Genomic DNA, 8728 nt, shown 5'->3' with positions numbered 1-8728 from the left:
AAGAAACAAAAGAGAAGTAGGCCAATGATTAAGATGCTTCGTTTGAGTTATACATGATACATGAAGTCATGATTAGAAGCTCTCAGATCAGTTACACATTTTATGTTTCCTTTTTCTATACTCCTTTTTATTTTGATTAAATTTTTATCTCTGGCCACAAATTAAATAAAGCCCAATGAAAAGCATTGAATTAATGCTACCACTTTATTCAAGAGATGTAAAGTACATATTTACATATTAGATTGGCCTTATTTCTGATGGTTTTGGTGAGAATTTTACTGAATTACTTAAATGGCATTACTTATGAAAATGAAACTTCTAAGGGTGTCTGGATGGCTCAGACAGTTAAGTGTCCAGCTCTTGATCTCAGCTCTTGATCTCATGATTGCACCATTTGTGAGTTCAAGCCCCACGTCAGGCTCTGTACTGATGGTGTGGAGCCTGCTTGGGATTCTCTCTCTCTCTCTCTCTCTCTCTGCCCCTCCCCTGCTTGTGTTCTTTCTCTCTCTCCCTCTCTCCCTTTCTCTCTCTCTCTCTCTCAAAAAAAATAAATATATAAAAAATTAAAAAAACAACTTGTAGTGGCAAGAGGCATAGACAGTTTACATAGATGAACAGATATATCTGAACTAATTCCAAACATCTCTTGAAATAGGAGAAATCGTAGAATGAACTACAGTGTTTCAGAATTAAGTACACATGATGCCACTGGAGATATGTAATAAAAACTTGCTTGAAAGGTAATATCTGATAATTACAGGTGTTGCTTTCATTACTACATTGAATAAAATATAATGTATAGAGCTACATTAATTAAAAGACAGCAGTAAATCAGAGTGCCTGAGTGGCTCAATCGGTTAATTGTCTGACTTCAGCTCGGGTCATGATCTCATGGTTCATGAGTTCGAGCCCCCGCATCTGACTCTATGCTGACAGCTTAGACCCTGGAGCCTGCTTCAGATTCTGTGTCTCCCTCTCTCACTGCCCCTCTCCCACTCACACTCTCTCCCTCAAAAATAAATAAACATTAAATTTTTTTTTAAAAAGACAGCAGTCAATCTATATGCATAGTTATGATTCATCTTTCTCTCTCTCCACACTCCTCATGGAGTGGCTAGTGGGAGCTGGAGACCTAACTATTTGTAGGAAGGGAAAGAAAGGAAATTAAGAAATAAAAGGAAGGCAAAAGAGAAGGAAGCCAGGAGGAAAGGGAGGACAGAAAGAATCAGGGGTATTCATACAGCCAATGTGTTTCTTAAATGTGAAAAGTATTCAAAAGAAAATAATTTTAAGCACATTGTTAGGAGGCCAAATGCCCTTTTATTTCATGAATCTGTATTATGTATAGGCAATAGATTCTAGAAATAAGCTAACTTTGTGCTACTTGTTTTCACTCCCAGCTGATTCTTTGATACAGACCCCACATGGCCTTTCAGTTGCACAAAAGCTTAGATCTTTCTTGGATCACATTTAAATATGTGGAAATACCTCAGAGTTCAAAGGCATGTATTTCAGTTTCAACTAATATATACTTTAACAAAGTGAGGACCAGAGATATGATGCCTAACTTAAATGTCATTACTTGTCGTAAAATGCTTTTCTTCAAAAATCCACAAAGGAAAAATAATTTGTGATGTATATCAGAGATTATTCCAGTAGTTAATATGATACTTTTTCCCAGGTGAAATGCTTCTGGGATTGTGTGTGAATGTGCTTATCTAGCAGCTTTCCTCCTTTTATTATATTTTTATAGTATAAGAATATAAGATTATTTTTACACTTACATGAGAGGATTTCTTTTCTTTTTTTTTCTTATTCTGCTTCTGGTGTATACATACAGTGACTTATTATCATTCCCAGGTGCTGAAACTTACATCCCTGGTGTCCTAGAATTTAACTCTTAGTTTTGAGACTACATTACGAGACTTTAAAATTTGTTCCAGTGAATTCTTACCCAGGAAGATAAGGCTGTGAAAAATGTATAACTTTATTGTTTTCCTCCATAATTTCAGAAAAATCCATTTATCTAATCAATAAAGTGCTCAACCAACCTCCTTCTCAGCTGGTCAAACCCACTTGCCTATCAAACAATTGTCTATTCACTGATATTCACTCTTTGTCTCCCTCTGTCTTCCAGTCCTAAACTATGGAGAACTTCGCCCGATATCCCCAGTTCCATCCCACATTAAAAGATTTGCCTTAAACCATTGGCAAGGTGATCCCTAACCTTAAAAATGTCAGCTTTAATTTCCCCTTCCAAGACACTACTAAACTTCAGGATGGTGTTTTTCCTGTTGCAGTAAGGAAAACACTAGACTTTGCTTGATCAACAACATGTCATTGTAGTGTTCTCTTTGGAGAGTGAACAGTAGACACTGCTTTCATTATTTATAACAAAAAAAGGATTGAGCTTCCCGGGAGAACATGCTCAGAATCTAGCCACGATCTATGAACAGAATCTAGTCTTACTCTATAGATGCTGTGTATTAATGTAAAGTAATCATTAATTATAAATGTGCATTAATGTAAAATGTAGCCTTTATTCTGATGGTGAAAAAAATGAAAAATGGCTCAAGAAAATGTGAGACAGGTTTTTGGAATAGTCCACTTAATATTCTCCCGATTTGGGTATGAATGAACATAATTATTATCCATATTTTAAAATGCCAATTTTCTTTAATAAACCTGAAGTATTATATTCACTTGCATTATCTATAGAGAGACTGCTAAAAAAATTTTACTTTTAATTAAAAGTCTTACATATACTAATTTATAATTGTTTCATGTAGTTGTATATAGACTTTTAATTATAAGACAAATTTATTTCCATTGAATTGCTTGTTCTTAAACGTTAGTTTTAAAGACATAATACTTTCTTCTTAAACACATTTAAATGGCTTTTAACCTTTGGGGCTTGAAGAAGGGGAAATGTTATTAAATGTTATAAACTATGAGGTGCAATTTAAGATCTTGGGACTTTTAGAAGACCTGAAGTTCAAGAAAGTTTTTCAAATAGCTATTTTACAGTATCTATAAAACCCACTATAATTGAATGTGGCTTTCAGTGTGAACTGCTATGATTTTGTGAACTTTTCCCCAAACAAATAGTTTTAGTTTTGAGCTGATGTTAAAGGAAAATGCCACCTTTGTAATTGCTTTTGCATTTCTAAAGAAGATAAGTAAGGAACACTTCTTTCTTAAATAAAATAGAACTGGAGGCATGCTACTTTTAAACTGAAGCTGAAAGGTAATTTATTTGAAAAAAACATTCTTTACTACATGATCTTTTGAAAAATGAGATTTTAAAATAAAATAATACTATTAAGGTCATATTTATAATTTCACAGGATAAATAGATTTGATCCTGCAAAAATTTCCCCCCTCCTAAAAGTCTACTTATTTACCAAGGAAGTTTGATTATATTCAAAGTTGCTGACCTATTCTCCAGTTCATGTATTAAAAATGGTGAAATCCTTTTGCCAAATCTATGTTTCTAATAAATACAATCATTACCCAAATTCTTTTTTTTTTTTTTAAGTTTACTTATTTTTGACAGAGAGAGAGAGAGAGTGCGAGCGTAAGCTAGGGAGGGGCAGAGAGAGAGGGAGACACAGAACCCAAAGCAGGCTCCAGGTTCTGAGCTGTCAGCACAGAGCCTCACACAGGGCTCGAACTCAGGAGCCGAACAATGAGATCATGACCTGGGCCAAAATCAGACGCTTCACTGACTGAGCCACCCGGGCACCACCCCCCCCCCCAATTCTTTATAGAACATTCAAATTAATATCTTAACAATTCTTCATTTTGGAATTCAATACCTATCTAGAAAGTGGACATTTCTTCCCATTACATTCTAAATTAAAAATTCTCCAGAGTACTACCATTACCTATCAAAAGATAATCACATCAGTTATAGCTGATATTTTATATATTGTGTAATGTTAGCATTTTTCAAAAAACTTTTTTTTTTCTTAACGGGAACCCTAATTTGCACTGGTTTTAAAAAATGTGCAGAATACAGGGGCGCCTGGGTGGCGCAGTCGGTTAAGCGTCCGACTTCAGCCAGGTCACGATCTCGCGGCCCGTGAGTTCGAGCCCCGCGTCGGGCTCTGGGCTGATGGCTCAGAGCCTGGAGCCTGTTTCCGATTCTGTGTCTCCCTCTCTCTCTGCCCCTCCCCCGTTCATGCTCTGTCTCTCTCTGTCCCAAAAATAAATAAATAAACGTTGAAAAAAAAAAATTAAAAAAAAAAATGTGCAGAATACAGAATACATGAACACGTTTTTTTATTTCTCTTTTTTTTCTCTTCCTTTTTTTTTCTTTTAACAACTGATTTACACAAGAAGCAAAATGCAAAACTGGAAGAGCAACAGCTACTACGACCACCACCAAGGTGATGGTCAGGATTGAAACAGACCCTGCTCTCTCCAGGACTCGGTGTATTGGATACCATTTTTCACACAAAGTTCAGAGGTACACATTTCTTTTAAATTGTCATATCAAATAAGTAAATTGAACATAAGAAATAATTTATATTATGCAAGCTAAAATTAGCAATGGAATAGCAGTGTGATATTGCTTAGGATGGCAGGGAGCTAATGGAAAATATGGTAATGGATGTATCTTGACTGTCACTCCCAGTCTAAATTCAGTTTACTAAATAATCACAATAATAATTCCCTTTTGGTTTCTCACCACCAGCTTCTTCTCATGCTTTATTTTTGCATTGTTTCAAAATCATTGCTTCTATTTATAAAAATCTCAAATGTCGTATTTACATGTGACCTAGAAGAAGGATCAGAATTCATCTCTAAAAGAGAAAGATAATTATCTATGATACGTTTCCAGCCTTTTCTTGATGAGATGTTGCATCGAACGATCACCTCTTTAGAGCGGGTACGCACAGCAGAAAGGCAAGGGAGGCAGAAAAGGAGCCGCAGATGATGCAGGAGGGGAAAAGGGCAAGGCTTTCTTTGTAAGAGCTCGTTCCGAATTAACAAAGTAAGATGTCCAGATGTCTAGGCTCCAGATCTGCTTTTCTTATTGAGGAGAATCTCATGTTAAGTTGTTTTTAATGATGTAAAACTTTAAATTAAAACATTGTTCTTTTATTATGAGCTATAATATGTTGGTAAATTTAAAACTTAGGGTGTTCATTTGTAGATATTAAGTAGCATTATTTTCTAAGAGAGAAAAATAAGGGGAAGAATGATACATGCTTTGTTTTAAAAATAGATGTATTCTGAATTATGATTAGAAGTCAATTATTTGGAATCTAGTTTGGGGATAAAACTGTTTCTTTCAGAAATATATAGTAATTTTCTGCCTCAGCTGGTTAACATCATACTTATTTATTGATCACTCTTTATTGTTTACCTTTTTTCAACAAAGATGCCATCATCTTCATATATGTCCTAATTTCAGAATCAGATATATGGATGGAATCTGAAGTCTGTTTGGTATCTTTGTAAATGTCAGACGCTACTGAGTCCTTATGAGTCCTACCGAGTCCTTAATGTTCGCAACAACCTATCAGGGCAGATGGTATTAACTCCGGGGTATGGCCAAAGACACTGATGCTCAGCGAATTCAACTAAAGTGTCTCTATAGACAGCTAACACATGTTGGAGACACAATTTGAGCCTGGGTCTACCTAATTGTAACAACTCTCAATACAAGACATTCTCCCACGAATTTTCCCTGTTAAATTACGGCTTACCTTTGCCTTGATCCTATACTTATTGTTCTTTATTACTATAGCCAATTTTAGAATTCATTCAAATCCTAGAATTTGTTTTCTTGAGGATTCTCCTCTTTGTAGTGAGTACTTGCTTGAAAATAGATGACACTTTTAAAACTTATGACTTTCTTATGCACACATTTGTATTTAATATTAATGTTTTCATTTAGATAAAATAATGTATATTTAAAATTTTATTTTAATTTATGTTTATAAATTCTATTTTTTTTAAATTTTTTTAATGATTATTTATTTTTGAGTGAGAGAGAGACAGAGTGTGAGCGGGGGAGGGGCAGAGAGAGAGGGAGACACAGAAGCTGAAGCAGGTTCCAGGCTCTGAGCTGTCAGCACAGAGCCCACCGCCAGCACAGAACCCGAAGCTGGGCTCGAACTCACGAACCGTGAGACCATGACATGAGCTGAAGTTGGACACTTACCCGACTGAGCCACCCAGATGCCTACTAAATTCTATTTTTATATTATATTATATTATATTATATTATATTATATTATATTATATTATATTTTTAGTTTGTATTTTATTTATTTTTGGGGGGAGAGGCAACATGGATTCATATCAGTTTTGTGTGTGAACATTGATTAAACGCCCACGTGACAGGAATGTTCTTGGTGTCAGGGTTACAGAGTAACCATTGTCTCTGACCTCCAAAATCTAACAGGTCTAGGAGAGAAGATAGATATGTGGATAGTGGTATCTTAGATGGAGTCTATAACAGAGATTCTGATCAAAGAGGAAAAATGCATGGACTTGACCATCTGGGCCTGAGAGAAGAGATATCAAGAGTGTACACAGGGCAGGAAAGAATAGGAACCTTCATCAATCCAGTCAACTAAATTTATCAAGCACTTTCTATACGCCAAACACATCTTGGTGTTGGGAATAGCTTAGTGCAATTGTTATTTCAAGCTTTCAGGTCAGTGGAGGTTAGCTATGGCTTTGTATAGGCAAAGCAATATTCTATTGCTTTTTATTTACTTGCATTTACAACTCAGCCAGAGTGAGTACAGAACTAATGAATCTGCATTTGTTCATACCCTGGTAGAATATTTTGAGCTTGAACCAGTGTTGCTTTGACCTCTTTGGAGAATCCAGGGGAATTCCAGACCAAAGTGGAAAGAGTGGGTGGTGGTTAATACTTTCCCCTTGTCCAGGTTAGGGTCTTTCTAGACTGAGGAAACAGAAGAGAGATTTTTGTAACGTGGTTCAGGTTCAGAAAAGGAGAATCCATTTAGATAATGCTCAAGATAAGCTAGCCGGAAATTAAACCTGGCAATATGAGATGTCCATTTTTTTAGATTTTTCTTTTTATTCTTTTATATATTTTTGCCGGGGACTGGACTACCTCTCCTAATGCTGTCCCACTTCTCCTCCAGCAGTAAAAGAGCATAGGTCAGCGGGCTGTTATTGAAGAGGAGGCATGTAGGGGTGGGGGCATAAGGAAGAAGGTCAAGGAGAGATTTTGTCTGTTAAGGAATTGTAGCTGTGAATTTCTCTGAGGTGCATGGATAGGGGTGCTCTGCTGATATCAACTTGATACCGAAATGAGACCTGATTTTATATTCTTCATGGCTGTGTGTGTGTGCACATGTATGCATATACATATGTATGGGTATTAGGTACACTGGTGAAAGGAGAATCTTCTGATCTTCAATTACGGCAAATGTCTTCATGATTAGTCTTAGATAGAGTTACTTTAACACCCTACTTTACCTAAGATGGTCATAGGTATACATATTGTCCCAGTGCGTTTGCTAGGATGCTTATCACTGAAAGGGATCATGATTGGCTGATAAAGTAAAAAGGTCACCTTAATATTAAGGAGTAAGTAAAAGGTTCTACGTAGAATCAATGACTGGCTGCCACTGAAGTCTGAGTTTTCTTAATCTTCAGTCACTCTCCCCATCTTGATAAATGGCACTGAACCAGTTCCTCAGGGTATCCCCTGGGTTCTGTTTATCAGGGAAATCTGAGGCGTTATCTCCCTCCAGCAGACAGCCAATTTGCCTGGATATGGTATGTGGGTCTGATATTCATCTCTGCTGCTCAAGAAAACATGTTTGACAGTTGGGGCAAGGGCCACACATTATTTGTCTTTGTGTTACCAGAGTTTAGCACTGATGCCAGGAAAGCGTATAATATTTATGGGGAATGCCTTGATTTCCTTTTGCCATTAGGTGACCAGTGCTCTGGCTCGAGTGTCACCATGTGCCATCGAACCTGTCACCTTGTTCCGTAGTTGGAGTGGAAATACGAGCATTGCAGGCCCAACTCTAGGAACAAGTGGACAGGAAGGTGGGTGAGGGTTGGGAGCAGGGTACACTTTCATTCAACAAGTCAGCAAAGGGACATGCTCATGCAAATCTGAGAGGGAGAGTCTTCTGCCGAAGGAAAATTGCACCAGATGGAATTAACTAAAGGAAAAAAATTATTCAAGACTATTGCAATAGGGAAGACAGATTGAATTCAACTCTGCTGAAACAAAAGGTAGGAGAGTTTTTTAAGGCTGAGGTAAGCTAATGGAAAAGTACCTGCAGGATTTTAGGAGGGAGCCTGGTCAAGGTGATTAGACCATCTGTGTTTGCTAATTGGCTTCTTCCTTCCCACATTGACTGAGAGATAAAGACACTCTCTTTCTTGATTATGACATCTCAAAGGGATGGCTCCCAGGATCTTGAGAACAATATTCTAGGGTTTTGTAAGATTGACATCTCAGAAGGGAAGAAAAAGAATTTATAATTGCACATTTCTAAAGCAAATGCTTTAAGAAAAGGGAGGTTAGGGGCCTAGCTAGAGTCAGGGAGAAACCTGTTTCAAGTGGAGTCAAACTGAAGGAAATGTTAAGGCCATCTTGATCACCCTCTACTCTCTGAACAATTGCATCCCACTTAAAAGCTACAGGATCAGAGGGGATGGATGAATATGTGTGGACACCAAGGTTTGAGGTTCAGGTGAAGACAGAGGGCTCAGA

Source organism: Lynx canadensis, chromosome B2 (assembly GCF_007474595.2).
Source record: "Lynx canadensis isolate LIC74 chromosome B2, mLynCan4.pri.v2, whole genome shotgun sequence".
Classification (NCBI taxonomy): domain Eukaryota; kingdom Metazoa; phylum Chordata; class Mammalia; order Carnivora; family Felidae; genus Lynx; species Lynx canadensis.
This window is presented reverse-complemented; position numbering follows the sequence as displayed.